The following is an 18,758-nucleotide window of genomic DNA, read 5'->3' as shown; positions in this document are numbered from 1 at the left end:
GTGGGTTGGGAATAGGCGAGGTGGGGGAGAAAAGACAGACTTTCCCTTTAAAACCGAACAGAAGCTGATACCACATCACATGACCTTTTACCGTAATTTCTATTAAAATCATTTCATGTCTGGTTGCCTCTGCTCCCCTGGCTCATTTGTATTGTTTACAACAAGTCATTGCACTGGCAGGGAGTGGTGGCTGAATCCATGGTTACCCGTTTTTACATCCACTAGTTAAATGGAATGCAGCTCTGCTGTGGGTTTCAGGGAACCAGCTCTTAAGAACCACAGTCCAGCTATCAATCAGCCTAATCTGAGAGAAATTAATCTTATAAACCTAAGTATTGGTACATATTAAAAATTGATAGCAAAGGGGCACGAGCTTTTATTGGCTGGAGTTATGAAAGTGGCCAAGCTGACATCTGACTTAGAGCCTCAGAGTATTCAGTCTGTGGTCTCCATCTGACAGCCATTCACGTTGTGCAGCTAAACAGCTTTCAAGGGTAATACGACCACCCTTTAAAACAAACCCACCCACCCCCTCCCAAATTCTGTGAGCATTCCTTTCACTGGTTGTTCTTAGGATCGAGAGAGTGCCTAAACACAGGTTTAACCAGACTGCAGTCTAGCAAAGTAACTTAAACAGATATACACAAGCCAGTAAAACGTCACACAGACAGCACTGGGTAGGATTCAATTAAGACAAAACCTCAGCGGAATGCTCTCTATGAGTAAATGAAAACTGCAAACTAATATGTTTTATTGAGAGCGAGAACGGTCCGAATTCATTCTACTGTCCATGAATTTAGGTGGTTAATTCTTTTAAAAACATTCCCCAAAGCAAACTTGTTTCTCAAGATGGACATGCCCAGCAATTATCATTCCTAATCAAAATTTAGAAGTTTTATAGTTTAATGCCCACCATCACCATCCCACAAGTCACATCTCCATGCTAAATGAGAACAGCAAATAGTTAAAGCTAACATATTACATACAACCCCATCTACTGCAAAGTCACTGTATCAGAAGCTAGAATTGATTTGTTTTCTCAGAACGAATTGAAAATGAATGTAACAAAACGTCGGAAAAATCCCTCTTGCCCTGCTAATCGGATATTGTATAATGGTTGATTGCAGCTCTGCCCTGTCCTCTTGCTGCCTAAATCATACATACTTACACGTTCTGGGTTCTTCCAAGAGTTTGGTGCAGTTTCAAGGACAAATGTCTTAAGGAAGCCTCTCTACTGTGCAGCAGGGAGCCTAGCTCGGATCTGATGACAAGAGCAGGGTGCTCAATCTGACAACAGAGAAGGAAAGTTCCTGCGTGGAGAGGAGGTCTTGGAAAGTCTCGGGGTTAAAAAGGCTGCTTTAAATGTGCTGGTTGATCTGCTCCCTGGTTGTGTATACACAGTAGCAGCTGATCTGTGTTTGCAGCCCTGCAGAAAGGAACCTTTACTGAAAACCAATGGCATCACATTTCAGCGGAGCTCGTGCCAAGGGCTGGAGAGCAGAGCCACCTTTGACAACTTCACACAGTTCAACCCAGCAGACTTACCACAGATCGGGGAGGAGCATGGAAAGCATCGCCCCTCCCACCCCACCCCAGGTTTCATCTCGACTATATTAGCGCAGTTCCTGGGAAACTAAACACTGTTACTGGCTGGACTCTGCTAACAGTGCAAGGTATTCTCTGGACTTACCTTAAATATAGTCCCTAATCTCTGCTGTCCTGACCTCCTATGTACTGTATTTTCACAGAATTTTTAAAAATGAATCCCAATTTTTAAAATGCATTCCCCTCAATTTCTTATACAAACCTTCAGATCCACAGTGGGTTACTACTAATCCTGTGTTGAGTATTTCAGGCTCCCTGGACATTGCTCACAAATAAACAGAGGAAAACATAACATAGGACTGGGGACGGGGGTACCTAGTTCTCTATTCTGCTTTCCAAATTCAGAGGCTGGAGTTTTCAAATTCCTGTTTGGTTGGGGGCCATCTTATTACTGTTGATTCTAAACTAGGCACAACTGTAAAATTTCACTCCAGTAGAACCTACTGATAGAATAAGGCTGGTGGGATGTTAGGGGCAGGCAAGCCATGCAGAACGTGAATATGCTGTTTGGTATTGGCATCACCTTCTTTACCACCTGATCATGGAGGAGAATGGAAATTCCAGACCTTGCCAACTCTGAGAGGGAAAGTTAAGAGAGTGGACGAGACAGATGGGGCTCGGGGACTTGGTGCGGGTTGCTGGAGAAAACTTAATCCAAGTCACTGGTTAACCACTTCAGCATCTGTGTGTGCCTCACTGCCCCTCCTCTCCCTTCTGTCCCAATGACAAGCCTAGGTAATGGTATATTATATGGTATTTTCTCACGATTTTGCACCTTACTTCAAAGGGTGGGAATCAGGACTGACAGTTCAACAAAAGGCCACGTTAAATGTGTCAGGCAGCACCGGGAAGTGTTCTCCTACTTCTCTGAAAGCTGGCCCATGAGCTGCCTGGGCAACTGGTAAGTTATCCAAGGCCTTTGCTTTTCATTTTGCCCACACTAAGGTTCAGGCGTAATGATAATTTCCGACCCTGTAGTGTAATGATAGCTTCCTAACATGACCCTACTACAGTCTACCTACATGAGATTGGAGTTGCTTAAAATCTCTGAACTTCTGTTTTCTCATTTGTGAAATGGAGACAATATATATCTACCATACAAGATTATTGGGAAGATTTAAAGAATAACATAGGTCAAGGGCTGTCCCCAGTGCCTGACACGCATGCATTTGCCAGCATTTACTGAGCCCCCTCTCAGAACCAGGCCCAGTGCCAGACTCGGGGGTACAAGGTCAGCTGAGACACGGCCCCTACTCTCAAGTGCAATGCTATCAGTGTCCTTCCTCCCCCCCCTCCTGGAATTTGTGTAATCTCTATCATAAAGCACAAAAACACTTTCAAATACTTGGTCTCATTTGATTCTCGTGACAGTCCTAGGAGACAGATGAAACTATGCCCAATTTGTAAATGGTAAAACTATGGCTTAAAGAGGTGAGAGTCACACAGCCAGTAAATGATAGCCTGAACCTCAACCCAAGCTCTGATTCTGTCGCAATACATATGACTCTGTCACATGGCTTCATTTTCTGCACCATGCTATATTGGACTGTTATCTTAATAGTTTAATGTGTGTTATTATATTCCCCTAAAGATAGTGTAATTCCCTTAAAGAGAGGAACTATATCTTAAAATTACTTTGTATTCTCTACCAGACCTAACCTGATGCTAAACACATTATGTGTTTAATAAATTTTCCTAAATGTAAAAGAAACTCAAGCTGGGTCCATTTTACTCTCTATGATCAATCTCATAAGAGGCTACAGCTTCTCAACAAAGAGTGGTTTGGAGGTTATTTGTGGCCTTCCAGAGTTCATGCTAGGTTTTCAGTTACTTTCAAATAATTACACACATATCAAAGTTTTTTAACACTGACTCATAACTAAATCACCCAAATATTGTTTTCTCCATTTGGTTAGCATATATTCTATATGTTGAGGACTAAAGAATTTTGGTAAGAGCCACTGAATATTTACTTTTAGATTCCAACTTGATCCCAAGACATCTCTTGATTTCTAGGTTCACTTCAGTTTCTAGGTTTGACAGATCACAAAGTATAGAATTCTGTTGATCATTATCTTGTGAATTAGAGCAGAGCACAGGACCAACCTCAGGTAAAGTCCAAGCAGATTTTTGAATCTGCTTTTTAAAGATATATTGTCTAAACAAACAGCCCAAATTTCTTGAATACTTCTTGATCTACTGCTTCACTTCAGGCTTTGAAGTGTAGGCCATTTCTGATGGAAGAATTGGCTAAACGTTTATCAGTGAACCCTACATAAAAATAAAAATATTCTTGAGAGATCTGTATAGAATTTAGAATTTGGAGTTCAGCTGATGTATTGCATTAATCAGTTCTGTTATAGCCTGGAAATCTTTTTTTAAATGGAATTTATATTAGTATTAATTAGTATTTACTGCCAAACCATGATTCCTTCAGCCTTAACAAAAATCCAGGAAGTTTAGATGAATATCAGCGTCCTGGCAAAAGTGGGAATGACAGGCAATGTTCGAGACAAAGAAAACAATTATTGGATACATTGCTTTTGTTTCCAAAGTCATTCACTTGTGTATTAGACAAGCTGTGGCCAACTGTAAAGCAAGTAAATATGTTCCTGTGCACTGGCATAGCATACATTAGAATTATCAGGCCCGCTCTTTTCAACCGGCCAGCTGCATACTACTTCCTGCTTCCTCCCTAAATAAAAGAATATGTAATGAACCCACCACAGTTCTTGGGCCACAATGGACAAGAAACATGCCTACCAAAGACCACTCTGGAGCTAAACGAATTGGCCTAAGCCTTTGTCACACCTGGTCAGCACGGAGAACCGCTTGACCCAATGACTTTTCCTCACCACCTAAAATTAGGTAGAACTTCCAAGCACTTTTATACACATGAGTCTCACTCAACTCTCACAACCATCTTGGAAGCACATGCTTTTCTTATTTACACGTTTACCGATAAGACAAATTCAGAGAACTTAATAATTTCACAAGATCAAAACAGGCAATGAGTGGCCCAGCAAAAATTTCAAAATGGATGGTCAAACTCTAATTCCAACGTTTCTCCACATAACTCACATACTGTACTTTCTCTTCAGGAAGAATATGCATGCCTTAGCTTCCCTCTTTTGCCTTTTGGTTTCCCAACCTACTGATCAGTTAAATGCAGACCAAGCCATCCATCTCTCTCTCTCTCTCTCTCTCTCTCTCTTTCTCTGTCTCATTCATACACACACACACACACACACACACACCACACATACCCCCATATGCCTCTTTTCTACCTTCAACCACCTTCCATCTTTTCTTCTCTCACATCTTGACCAATCACTTCAGAGCATAATTTTTTCTCTCCATTTTTTCTCACTCTCTCACTTTTCAATACTGGTTGTCAAAAAACAAATCTTATTACAGGTGAGGAACTTAGGAGTACTGCTAATGTTACACTATGCCCAGGGAAAGAAATAATTTGCAGCCAGTCTCTAAAAATCCTGGAAGTTTCTAAAAATCCCTTGCATAAAATATTTTTTAAAAAAATCCCTTCCAGATACTCTGCAATAGTTTCCACCTATCTTTTTAACTTCCATTTATATGTGTATTCTCTTAAACATCAACCCTCCAGAATTTAGATAAGTGATAAACTATCATCAGTTTTATGGCTTTTCTGTTACGTTTATCACTTGTTTCATAACAGAACTGTTTTTTACATTTTTTTCTCAACGATATACAATAATTCACCTCAGTAAGTAACATCAGCTTTTATGGTTTAGCCTAGAAAAATCATCTGCATTTAAGATTATTTTCTGTGAAAAAAAAAGTATATATCTAATAATCAGTCTATAAATGAAAAATTTCAGTGTAAACTTGAGTGGCTAAATTTCATGAGGCTTTCATTTCAAACCCCTGAACCGGAGCTTAGTTACTACTCTACACACTAATATCTCCAGTCATGGCATAAGGCCATACTTATGTAAATAATTAGCTTATAGAATAGAAATAAACAGGAGTATGATTAATTGGTTTATTCATTATTAATCAATCACTTAATTCAGAATCACTGGAGACCATCAAGTCATATCCCTTCATTTCAGAAATAAAAAAACAGGGCTTCCCTGGTGGTGCAGTGGTTGAGAGTCCGCCTGCCGATGCAGGGGACACGGGTTCGTGCCCCGGTCCGAGAGGATCCCACATGCCGCGGAGCGGCTGGGCCCGTGAGCCATGGCCGCTGAGCCTGCGCGTCCGGAGCCTGTGCTCCGCAACGGGAGAGGCCACAACAGTGAGAGGCCCGCGTATCGCAAAAAAAAAAAAAAAAAAGAAAGAAAGAAACAAAGGGTCACGGTTCTCGGATGAAGACGGCAACCGGATCATAGTATAAACTCTGCTCAGGACCATTTTGACTGTCCCTGAGCTGAAGATCGATGTTCAGTAATGTACACATTAGCTAAAAAACACAAATTTCTAACTTTGATGGATCCAAAGGGCCCTCCGGTATTATGTCCCATTGTTTCAACCTTTGGAAAATAAATGTTCACCCTAAATAGAACATGGATTTCTAATAACTGAATTAAACTGTTCATCTAAATAGCCAACTTTGGATTTCTCTCCACACGTAATAACTTGGGAAAATATATAGCCTGTGTTTACTAGAGCACTATAGCCACAGTCTCTAAGAAGAGCTATAACTCGCTAACAATTTTCCTGATTTATGTTTGAAAACATACAGGGCATGAAATGATTTCAGCAACCTTACATTTTCCTCAAGAACACTGGTAGGCAGAAGACAGATTCTAAAAATCCTGTTGGATTGCTTGTTACAGCTCCTTTTTTAATAGAAATGTGTCATAAGCAATTATACATGCCCCACTAAAAAAAAAAAAAGCATCATTAGGTTTTTCTCCATTAAGAAAGGAAAAAAGAAAAAAGGAAGGAAGAGGAGGGAAAGAGGAAGGGAGAAAGGAAAGGAAAGAGAAAGAAAACTCTGGTAAAAGAATCTATTTTCATATTACGTTTACCTGATTGCCTTCTTGAGTAAGAAAATGCAATAGATATTCTTCCAAAGAACAGCTTATAGATAACGTATGGTTATAAACTGTAACACACTATACAAATGTTAGTTATTTCTGTTGTTAGTATTTAACATATATGGAAATTTACCTCACGATCTATAATTGTGCTAATGAAAACAAGTATTTGTGAATATGATATTGGTCATAAAATCAGCCTTATTAATCTAATATATCTTAGAGTGAGATCAAATTGAAATGGGTCACTCTGGTAACACAGATATCTGGAAACACTGTTTATCCTACCACATATGTATCAGACTAGGAGTACAAAAGTTTTGCTGTGCTTCATATGAAGCTAGCATTCTGAATTTGAATCTTCCAAACAGTAAAAGATCACTGTGCCAGATATGCATATTTTCCAAGTTAAAAACAAAAATTCATTTGTGTAAGGAAAATAAAACAAGCGCATTCATTAATTAGCATCCTTTAAAGGGTCCTATCCAGGTTATTTATTTTAGCAGACGGGTCACCTGAAACAGCTATAAGTGTCCTTAAGTAAATAAAATAGCTTTGATTCTCCAGGGTCTTGCATTTTACCACAGGAATTCTAAACACATTTAACCCTCTTTTGCGGTAACTATGATCATTCCTTTGTTTCCATGAACAAAGCATCTTGCGTAATAGAAGTATAAACAGAGGCCTGATTTAAAACTATCAATGATTCTTCTTCACAACCACAGGAATTACCGAGCATAATGGTATAAATACATTATAAAATATCTGTACATGGTGTACATATCAGAGGGAGAGTGGGAGGTGGGATTTACACCCAATACGATGCAGCAAGTCAGCTAAGGGAGGAGTGGGCCTTCACAATTAGAAATCATTCAGGGTTGAGTGAATGAATGGCATCTAATTGCCAAGGAAAAGAAAACTGTCCTAGCTGTGTGATAAAGACACACAGGGTCTTAGCATCATCACAATGTCTACTTAGAGAATTTTTATTTAATGATTTGCAAAGATATTCCCAGTTACCTGAATCTGAAGATCCCAAATCATTAGGTTGTGTGTCTACATTCTATTTCAAAAGACTGAATTAGTTTCTGCAATCGTCTCTCAAAAGAAGGCCTCACAGGATCTGGCTCTCCTTTTTGGCCACCACTACCACTGATTCCAAAACAAAATACTCTTACAAATTAGGTTCAAAATAATCAAAAGAAGATGGTTCCAGAGAAAGATCCTTCAACTTTCCTACAGCACCTGCCCCCATCTGCTAACCTGAGAGCATAAGAAGTACATAGAACGCCTATGTAATTCCCTCCTCTGATTCCTAAGGCCCGCTTACTCTACTGGAATGGCAATGCTAACCTTAAAACTAAATTGCAAAGCAGAATTATTTCACAGCTTTTAAAAAGTGACAAGAGAAAATTTCTTTGTTGGCACAAGAGGTACGTTATTTTGACTTTATAGAGATATTTTCAGTGAATTTCAAAAAATCACAGTACTATGAAACTCAGTCATCGTTTCTTCGAAACGACAGATTCTGTTGTTCAAGGAAAAATTTGCAGTTGGTTTCCTCATACCAGTGGTTCAACGGAAGGATTCACCAACTGCTCCCTGGAGGAAACAGATCTTCATTTAAATGGAGATACAGTGTTTCCAAACGCACAGTACCTAGAAGGCAGATACTGTCAAGCTTTCTTAGTGAGACTAACTCAAATTGTATTAGGTACGTTTCGAGGCTGTAGCTCTCTCCATCGCATAGGGCTCCGTCTGTTTCCATAACTTTTCTTTTTCCTCTGTGCATTCTTTGTAGTATTTGTCCCAAGAAGTTAAAATTAAACCTTTCTCCACTGCAAAGTCCCCGCACTAGCAGCCAGCCATTACTACTGTACACATCATTTCTGATGTGTACAGAAAAAGACCACAGAAGATAGGTTGGCCAGAAATGTTAAATAATTGAAAAGTATAATGGCTTAATAGAGGAGTAGGCTTAGTTGACAATGCAGCCAATTTAAAGCCATAAAGATACTGTGTAAGAATGTTATCTTGTGGTTGACCATCACATAGCCTATCTATTATTCAAAAGTATCTCAACATTGTTTTTCTTCATTAACGTGGTTTTTGGCATTTCCCTCAAAATCCTTCTGTTCCCACAGTTTTCCAACAATTTTGAAACAAATACAAAATTCCTACTTTATGTCATAAATTCCCCTCACTGGGATAATGAGATCTCCAGTGTCTAATTGAAACCAATTTATAGATCAACCTGCAAGGCATACTTTAACTTCCTCGGATGTGATTTGTTTTGCATTGAACACAGTCAAGCATGCCTGCTGTTGAAAAATAAACAAATAAAACAGGGCTAAAGCTACTTGCATGGACACATCTGCAAACAAAGGAGAACCTCATAAATAACCTCCTTTCCTGTGACACAGTAATCCAGGGATCTGTCTATATTAGCAAATGTCATTGGGGCCTAAGGAAAGTTTTGCCTTAAGTGTTCAGCTAAGGTACATAGCAAGTCCGTGAAGGAGAAAAAAAAAGACACACTTAGGATCAATTTCAAACATAAGCCCATTACCTCTGGCAGGCTCTTGTGAAAATTCTAGCTGCTTCTGAAATGTCTCTGTAAACAAGGTTGCTGAGAACAGCCCCAGTTAGTCTTCTCAGCAACACTTTCCCTCCCAGCCCTTCCACTGCCTGCCAACGAGGTTAGTTATACCTCATCTTGCTGCCCTGCCATTCTCATGCTGATTCAAATTCAGAACTCAAAATGAGAGATGAAATATCTTCCAGATCACTTAATATTGAAATCCTGTTGCAGTAATAAGTGGTGCTCAGTTGGAGCTGGGAACGTGGAACTCTCTTGGTAACCTTTTAATTTCTGGAAAAATTGTACAGAATAAATTGAGTGGCACAGACATGGAAACCAAATGGATTGATCTGCTCTCTGTTGTTAAAGCACCACCCATCAGAAGGTCTCTTTGCTCCCTTGGCAATCTCCTCTTTAAAAAGACCAGCAGGTTTCCGTATACATCATGCACAAAGATTTCAATGCTATTTTGATTTATTAAAGAAAAGAAATGATCTTTTATCTACATTCATCTCCCCAGTCAATGGATAGTTCTATGCGTTATATGATACCATTCTCAATATAAAAACTTCTAATTCTCTATAACATGAGTTGAAAGAGTTATGAGAATTGTTTTAGTAAAAACAACAAAGCCATGCTTGACAGACAAATCTATATCTGAAAGATCACATAGGCCTGTTTCATGATATACTCAACTCGTTTTGTATTTGAAGGAAAAGAAACCCTACCACGTGACTCCATCTCCATCCATGTTTTCAAGTACCTTCCTCAGCTCAGATTTGAGAACTGTTCAAATTTCCCTCTCTTGCCCACAAGGACAGAACACTGTTTTCTCAGGTTGGTTAACTCATTTTGATAACGTCAAATCTACTGGACAGGGAAAACAAACAAACAAACCAACCCTGACACCTCTCCCCCACTCCCCAATCCCATCCCCTGCCTTCCCTGGGAGAACATTTCTTCCTCTTTTCTGTCGCCTGCTGCTTCTGAATTTGGGCATTTTCCAAACACACTCCCCTATCTGGTCTTTGGGCAGCGGGAGAAACAAAAGAGAGTCTCTCTTCAAAACTAAACCAAGTCATTCAGCTGCTCGCAACACTTCAAAACATCCCCAGGTCTCTTGCTCTTGACTTAAAGTATTATGCAGGAGTGTTTTGAAAAGAGTAGGAAGTCATATGTGGACCTAACAGCTGCACTTAACCCACATGCTGAGAATTTCTTTCTTTTTTTCTCTTTTTTTTCTTTTCTTTTTTTTTTTTTTTTAAATCGAGAGAGAGAAGGTGTTATTTTCAACACTGCCCTCTGGTTTAGAGTAGAAAAATCCTGTGCTTTCTGTGTCTGCCTGTCTTTTTGTGTGGCCACTGGTCCTGGTACTACAATACCAACACACAGCAAACGAGCCTCCCTAGCTTAAGCAACCCATGTGGCAATTCACAACATAACCCAAGCAAGCACAAGAAATAAACACAGACATAATCATTCCACAGCAGTGAGGCATGCGAGGGGTTTCTCCAGGCCCTTCCGGACTTTTCCAGAATTGTTCATTAAGATTCTGAATGGGGGAGGGGTGCAGCTAGGAAAAGGTTGCCAGAAGGGAAGAGAATGGGAGGAGAGAGCTTTGCCTTCTGTGTCTTTCTCTCTCTGAGAACCTCCCTTCACCAAGCATGGGGGGGGGGAGGGTCTATCCGACATGCATCGGACAGACTTGAGGGGTGGAAGGGGGTAGGTAGGTGGTTTGAAATACTTAAAATGACACGACGGTCGGGTGACCTCCGTGTAACTTCAGAGACTCCCACGGAAGATGAACGGGTTGGGGAGACAGGGAATGAGGCGTAGAGGACAGGCAGGAGACACCTAGGACTACGGCAGCAGCAAGCACCAGAAGGATTGGCCAGCCCACGACAGCGGTCCTCAACTCCTGACACCACCCTCTCCCCAACGACCCCTTCCCCGGATCCCCTCGCCCCCTGAGACCGGAGGACTCCCCCCGCCCCGCACCCATCCCAGTCCCAGCGCCCTAACTCTGCCCTCACTCTTTGCCACTTTCCCAAGCCCTGAAGTCTCTATCCAGGAAGGGGGATGGGAGAGGTGTTTTAAAGAACAAATCTCATGGAAATGAAAATTGGTCAGTGTCCCTAGAACACGCGCTGACAGTTTTGCAGTCATGGTAAGGCGAGTCTACAACAGCGGGATAGGACTTATGGTTGTGTGATGGAGGGAGGGTTGCTTTTTTTTTTTTCCTCCAAGAGACTCTAAACAAGTGAAGGGGGGAAGGCGGGGTGGGGGGGGGGCGGGAAGCAATAGAGATTTCCACCAGGACTGCAAATCAAGGATGCCCCAGATGCAAATGTCTGTCTCCAGATGTTGATGATAAGGATTTGGACCAGTTACCTTGGCAGGGTCAGAACTGCAGCAGGTTAAGCAGGTGAGTCGTCGGGGATTTTAAAGAAGCCGAAGCCGGTCGCTTTGGCTGGGAAAGTCTACAAAACCCCCATGCAGGAACATTGCACATCTTACACACGCCTCCTTTAACTGGGCTCCCGCGACCTCGGGCGGGCGAGGGGGTGCCTGCCGGCTCGCCGGGACCAAGGGCACGGCCCCCCGCTGGGCCCCCGCGGGTGCAGGGCCGGCCTGGCCCCCGGGGTCCGCGTCCCGCGCGGCTGTGCACTCACCGAGCCGGGCGGCCAGGGGCCGAGGGGCGCCCGCCGCTAGCCGGAGCGCCCGGGCGCCTCCCTTTGCTCTTGGTAGCGTCGGTCCGCACTCCCTGTGACCCAGGACGTCATGATGCCTGTCTGTTTTCTCAATGATAACTTGGCAGAAGAAGAGAGAGGCTGCCAGGTTCTCCTCGGGTGGTTACGTGGTATGTGCACGTTTCTGTTTGCATGCCTTTCTCTCTCTCCCTTTTGCAAAATAAATATCTAGATTTCCCCCCCGCAAAAAAAAAAAAAAAATTCCCGGCACTGTCATGATTTGATTGCAATATTGCGTTGGCATAATTGACGCCTCTGGGTGTGTATTTATGTGTGTCTGTGCGTGTGGGGTTTTTTGTGGGGTTTTTTTTCCCCTTTAAATCCTGCTGTTGCTACTGCCGCTGCAGCCGCCGCTGCCGAACGGAAAGCAAGCATGCGTTCATCTTTTGTCTTTCATTTTACCTTCAGGGTGACATTCAGTGCCAACGGCTCCCTTTTGACCGTCGCCAATCCCCGGCTGGGCAAAAGACGTTTTTTAAAACCTGGGGGGAGGGGAAGGAAGAGCCCCCTCGGCCCCGAATGCTGGGGTTTCCATTCCTAACAAGGCCGGACCCCAAACCTACCCGACCCACCGCCCACCCCTGAAAAACCATTTTCCCTTCTACCCACCAGGCCCAGGCAGAGAAGCGGCACCCATACAGCGAGGAGCATCCACCCAGGGCCAGACACTCCTGTTGTCGGCTCGCACTTGCTGACTTGCATCTCTCAGTTGCATTCCCAGTGTGTAGGCCTCTCACAACTGGAGCTATTTTTGTCTCCCAGAGATGTTCTTTAAAGCCCTTTAAAAATGGGGAGGGGGCAGGGAAGAAAAAGAGAGAGACACAGAAAAGGCCAAGCCCCTATAAGAGGGGCTTTCTGGACACATCCGGAAATTTGCGGGGGGGGGGCAGGCATCTGACCCACAAGGGTAGTTTAAAAGGGCAGAAAGGATAACTAGCTTTATTTGAACTCTTCTACAATAGCAAGAAAACTTTTTTTTTTAATACAAAGATATTGCTGGTCATTCACTGTATTTGTCATTTCTATAATTAGGTTCTCGGGAATCAGTAGGGAAGTTCTCAAAATTAATCCTTAATATTCATTTCTGCAAACATGAGAATGTATTTTAGATGGTGTGGCTACATGACAGGTAAAGCAGAGAGCATGTCTTTTTGTCATACCTAGTTTGTGTCCTTTGTACATTGTTTGGTATGTTTTCCGTAGCATCTATTAATCATAATATTGTGTATATCAATCACTATGTATGCATTACTGAAAAATAAATATCTAGCACGAGGTCTGGCAAATACATTGCCCTTCTTTATCGCTAATTCCCCATTTGGAGTAGTAGAACAGGCTTAGGAATTTTTTTTCCCCAAGCCTCTTGTTGACCTTGGTCACCATCATGTATCGGTAAAGTCACTGATTCAAATTCCTAAAAGATGACAGCAGAAGCTAAGGTTGCAAAACATAAAGCATGGAGGAGAGTATCCTATCTGAAAAACAAAGATGATTGGTAGAAAACTTTTGAACTCTTCTAAAATAATCTGCAGCTGCTATAGGTTTACAACTAGTTTACCTATTTGAGAGGTTGGCTCAGTTTAATGAAAACAGCAAGTCACCTGTTAGGTCTTTTCCCTTTAGAGTCACAGACCACGAATCACTAGCAAATTCCAGAGGGAAGACACTGTAATTATGTAAAGACCATACAATCCAAATTGGAGAAGAGCCTCACTAAAGTAAACCGAAGGAGGGTCTCAGGACTACTGACTAGTAGACAGATTCCAGAAGTTAACTCTACCTCGCCACCCTAAACAACTGGACATAGCTGTCTGGCTCTACTTATCTGTCTCCTTGGAATGCCCGAAGGATGAATCAGTGCAGACCTGTCTGGCGCTTAGGGGTTATCAGGGTCAACGATGATTCTGAAGAAGGCGAGGGTCTACTCAGAATTCGAGGAGACATCATCGCACCGTGTTACTGGTGACTTTTCAGTAACTCTCCAACAGGGGCTCATTAATATTCAACCTACCAACCTGGTTCCCCAGCTTCTTTACTTATTAACCTCAGAACTGGACCCTTACAGACCCAATGCCAAGAGAAAGAACCATAAAAATTTGACTAACTTTAATCCCTTGAAATCCAATTTTTTTTTTTTCAGACAATTGCCTTCTGTGCTGTTTGTCACCAATCCACATGCCAGTGAAGGTGACCAAATGGTTTCCTTCCCCAGGGCTGAGCTCTTTGAGCAACTAGTAAAGTGTAAAAGGCAAGGTACTCAAGTTCTCTGGAGGTTTGAAAAGATCCCTTCTAAGCCCAGCTTTTCTAAATCCAATTCTGCCTGAGAATGGCTCTCTGTTGTTTATTCAAGTTCAAACTCCTCAGACCACTCTCAGGTCTTTATTTTCTGGCTTCACCCTGACTATAATAGTTAATATTGTTGGAGCACGTTCAGTTTAACTTCCCAACGAAACCAAAGTGTGTAAAAACGCTTACTAAAGTGGATGGAACACATTGAAGGCACTGTTCTAAACTTTGTGTTTGGAACTTGTAAATCTAATTAAATCTTCTCAACAACAATATGAGAGAGGGATTATTGGTATTCCCATTTTACCCAAGGAAACGGAGGCACAGAGAAGTTAAGTAATTTGCCCAAAGTTACCCAGCTGGGATTCAAATTCAAGGGCCTTGAGCCCTCATTATCACGCTCTCTGCCTATCTACCCACCTAACCAACTCAACTTGCATCCTAACTAGTCGAATCTTGCAGTCAGGCTTGTCATACACTGCCCATCTCACACTCTCTGTTAACTCCTACTCCAATAGCATTGCCCAAGCCTTCAATGTCATTGGTCAAGTCCAAGTTCAAATCCTATTTTGCCCACAAAGTCATTATTTACTATTCTCGAGTGTACTGATCATTGTCTCTCTCTGTTCTGGAATGTTCACTTCTACATATGACATCACTGTTATTTAACCGCTTCAGGGGTTTGCTTTTTTAATCACCACCTCCCAATTCCTTTCTAACAGGATTATGGATTTTTTTTTTCCTGTCTCTTCTGGCTTGCCTAACCAAGTGCCAAGTACAACACAGGCTCTCATAAAACAGCTTCTGATGCACTCATTGACACAAAACTGCCCTTTGGAGAGCTACAATGCCAATGTTCAATTTGACAGAAATTGGAAGTTTTAAGTAGCAACAGTTTTATCCTTTTAACTGGAGAAATGACAAGCTTATTTCACACAGGCCCTAGGAAAAAACAAGTAAGGCCAAAGGTGAAGCTATTCAGTTAGAGAAGCATATTCTGATGACATAGAACTTAATGAGAGCATGTGTGCTGGAGGTGTCGGGGGGCGGACACATATATAATTGTAGTATTTGGAAGGCAACTGTAAACTTGACTATGACTTTTCAGCTGTTACGAGCCTTTCTCTGTTGGATGTTGAATTTGCTACATGTCAAGATATTAATTCTCCTGCTTAAAAAGATAGGAAAATGGGCTTCGCTGGTGGCGCAGTTGTTGAGAGTCCTTCTGCCGATGCAGGGGACATGGGTTCGTGCCCCGGTCTGGGAAGATCCCACATGCCACGGAGCAGCTGGACCTGTGAGCCATGGCCGCTGAGCCTGTGCATCCGGAGCCTGTGCTCCGCCATGGGAGAGGCCACAACAGTGAGAGGCCCACATAGTGCAAAAAGTACATATATATAGGAAAATAAGTGGGGACAAGTAGTCCCCTGTGATCTTCTCTGGGTGTGGTTCTGATCAGCTGTGGGTGACCTCAGGCAAATGATTTCATGAAACTGGGCTTCAGTTTCCTTCTTGCACAGGGAAAGATGTAATCAGCCTAGTAAGATTGGTTTTTTGGAGGATACCAAACATATGCTGGGTAGCTCAGGTAAAATGAACAAAGATCATATTTCTAACTTCTGAGTATAGTTAAGGGTAGCTCAGAAAAAAATCTGTACACAAAAATATGTTCAAACTTCTTAGCTTTGCCGAGATGGCCCCTTTTATATAAGATAAAATGATGAATAACTGAGTGTACCAGTAGCCGACCAAATCAGCCAAAATGTTATCAGTCATCACTCATGCCTGCCTACAACTTGTTTTCTTCCTGCCACAATCAATCAGATGGTTGCACAGACCTCATTTGATGTAAATTGGTCCAAGTGTTTTTGCGTTGATGCCTTGATCACCTGTAGCTTGAATTAAATCATGAAGTTAGTTGAAGAGCAGTTGGGGGCTAGAACCAGAATGGGACCTCTTATATATTTCCTGATGTAACTAATTTGGATCAAGCCTCTGTCTGTGTTCCTTTCCTTATTTATCCCTATGCATTGAAGACATAACTCATCGATCTTCTCATCAGGTCTTTGTTAGGATAAAGTGAAATAGCAGGAGTGAAAGCACTCTTCCAATACAACGAAATACCATCATGGCAGACGTGCCTCATTTTACACTAGAGTTGTGTTTCTAAAAAAATTTTATAAACTTAGCAGAGGCTATAGAGACAAGAATTTAGGTCCCCTGGCTAAGGATCTAAGTTGATTTCTACTGTATCTTGCTAGTTATAGGACATCACAAAGTCCTACAGCTAGTTAAGGGTGTAATCAGGAAGACGATACAGGTAAACAGCCCTATCCCAGGCCATTCTTGAAATCAGGGGGTGGGCAAGTATTACAGCTAATCAAATCGAGTGGGACCAACTTCATAAGAACATTTCCTTAAAATAGAAAGGTATACCATGCCTCTGACATGGAAGAAAGAAAACAATTTCATATAAGGCAGGGGTCCTCAACCCAGATTTCATGATTGTTCTAGGGAGCCATGGATGAATTCAAAGTCTTGAAGTCGTAGGCAAAATATGTGTGTATGTGTGTGTGCCTGTGCCGTGTTCTCAAGAGAAGACCCTTAAGTTTCACCACATTCTCAAAAGGGTTCATGACTCCAGAAAGGTTAAGAACCACTGATGCAAGATGTTTAATTTAAAACTGAACTTAAAAGAGAATAACACATCCATTTAAGCCAAATGTCATGCTGCCTACAACATGGGGAGTATATAATAATCACCAGTATTCAGAATGATGGCCTTGAGGCACAATAAAAGCTTCAATCATCGCGGAAATTTATCTTCAAGGTATTTTACTTAACTGACAAGTGAAAATGGACCAGCCTTTTAGAAAGATTTGAATACTGAATTAAAATAAGAAAAGCCTTCTGGTTTGGTTTAAACTGGTTGGACAATGCTCTGTGTGCTAAGAAAGATGGATTAGTGTGGGGAAATACTCATTGTTTCAGGGAGTACAGTTAAGATCCATGGCAGCTGTTAGGTGCCAAAGAATGGGGGCTGCAGCAGAATTGTGGCAGTGAGGTGGGGAAGAGGGATGGGACGGTATTTGGCAGGAAAGCTGGAATCAACAGAACTTAGTGTCTGACTTGGGCAACTGAATTAATGATAGCACGTCAAAGAGATACAAATAAAGGCTGCGTAAAGAAAATAATGAATTTGGTTTGGGATATACGAGGCTTAACAGCCTGTGGAACAGCCATAGTCTACCAGCCTCGGGAAAGATTTAGAAGAAATCTGTGGCTGGAGAAATTTATTTGGGAATCATTAGTAAATTGGCAATGGCTTAAACTGATAATATAGATGGGGTGGGGCGGTTAGAAGCGTCTGAAATAAAATTGCATTTATTTGAATAAAACCTAATTTGTAAAATATGAAATCATGTAACACCCAAGGCAAAAGAGTGTTGGTGATTTTAAATATTTATGGACATCTGTATTTATACCATAAATTTCTGAATAGGGCGATACAGCTCAGATTTTATTTTATACCTGGGGTTTTCTGGATTTCTTTCATTTTAAGGCTCTATTTTCATCTGAGATATTCACTGCCCAGGTTCAGAAGGGAGAAAATTTTCCTTGGCAACCAGGTTCAACTGGAAAAAATAATCAAGATGTCACCTGATGCTACAAGTCACCAGCTATGTTCTCAGCTCTGCGGCCCTGCCAGAAGCTGAACCAGCAGAGGAAACTCGGCGTCATGGAAAGAACACTAAACTTGGAGTCAGAACACAGAGTGGGAGTCTAATTTCTACCTCTGACGGCTTTTGCGACTCTGGACAAGTCATTCAACTTCTTACAACCTGGATTTCCTCTTTAATAGCTTTCCTACCATCCTCAGGGAAGGATCTTTCAAGCATTGGTGGTTAGGTAATCACCAAAGGGGTGCATGACTGGACCCAACCACACGCTTCAAAAGTCACCTTGATGCCAAGATGCCAGCCCCCTCCCCTCCCCTCCCTGCAAGAGCCCAGCGTGGCCCATCAGGCCTTCCTCTTTACTCCATCAATGTGCTTCCACGACTATGCTTACCATATTTTAATTATGGTTACTACATCTGTCTTTGCTGCTCAGCTGTAACTGCCTTTAGTGTCACACATGTTTTACTTCTCTTTTTATTCTTAGTGCCTAGCACAGAGTAGGTGCTCCGTAAATGTTCAATGAATAAACTATTATTAAGGAAGAGCATTTGCCTGCATCTGTTCCTATTCCATGAAGTCTTTAGCTAATCTGGGAAATGGAAAAAACAGGGCCAGCCTTACTGACAGGGCTGAAGCTATAGGGTACGGGTGCTTTGCTTAGAAAGGGCCTCTCTCAGAAAACTCCTACATTTACTGTTAATTAAGCTGCCTTATGTGTACAGTTATTATAAGGGAATAAAGTATGTCATTTCCCCATCATATTTAAGCTTAAAATGAAAAACTGCCTCTCCCTCCAAAAAAAATGTTAACACTGACTTCATTTGCCATTGAT

General features: G+C 41.8%; 1 protein-coding gene and 1 long non-coding RNA gene across 10 annotated transcripts in view; one reads left to right on the top strand and one right to left on the bottom strand.

Moving 5' to 3' along the window:
* Positions 1-18,758, bottom strand: part of ESRRG (estrogen related receptor gamma) — a 639,858-nt gene that overhangs the window by 582,566 nt on the left and 38,534 nt on the right. For 2 of the 9 annotated variants that reach the window (XM_067729745.1, XM_067729744.1), the window contains exon 1: positions 11,602-11,792. The exons of 2 other annotated variants lie outside the window; for them this stretch is intronic. The gene's annotated coding sequence lies outside the window, so the exon portion shown is untranslated. Of the gene's footprint in view, positions 1-1,168; positions 1,466-11,601; positions 11,794-11,882; positions 12,030-18,758 lie in introns of those variants that run through there. 5 more of the 9 variants (XM_067729749.1, XM_067729752.1, XM_067729751.1 and 2 more) reach the window with 5 other exon arrangements.
* Positions 11,922-18,470, top strand: LOC137220121 (uncharacterized). Its single transcript, XR_010941482.1, has 2 exons — positions 11,922-12,070; positions 17,809-18,470. It is a non-coding gene; the product is annotated as an uncharacterized lncRNA (long non-coding RNA).

The sequence above is a fragment of the Pseudorca crassidens genome, chromosome 2 (genome assembly GCF_039906515.1).
Source record: "Pseudorca crassidens isolate mPseCra1 chromosome 2, mPseCra1.hap1, whole genome shotgun sequence".
Lineage (NCBI taxonomy): Eukaryota > Metazoa > Chordata > Mammalia > Artiodactyla > Delphinidae > Pseudorca > Pseudorca crassidens.
The sequence above is the reverse complement of the archived record's forward strand: the minus strand, read 5'-3'. Positions and strand labels throughout refer to the sequence as shown.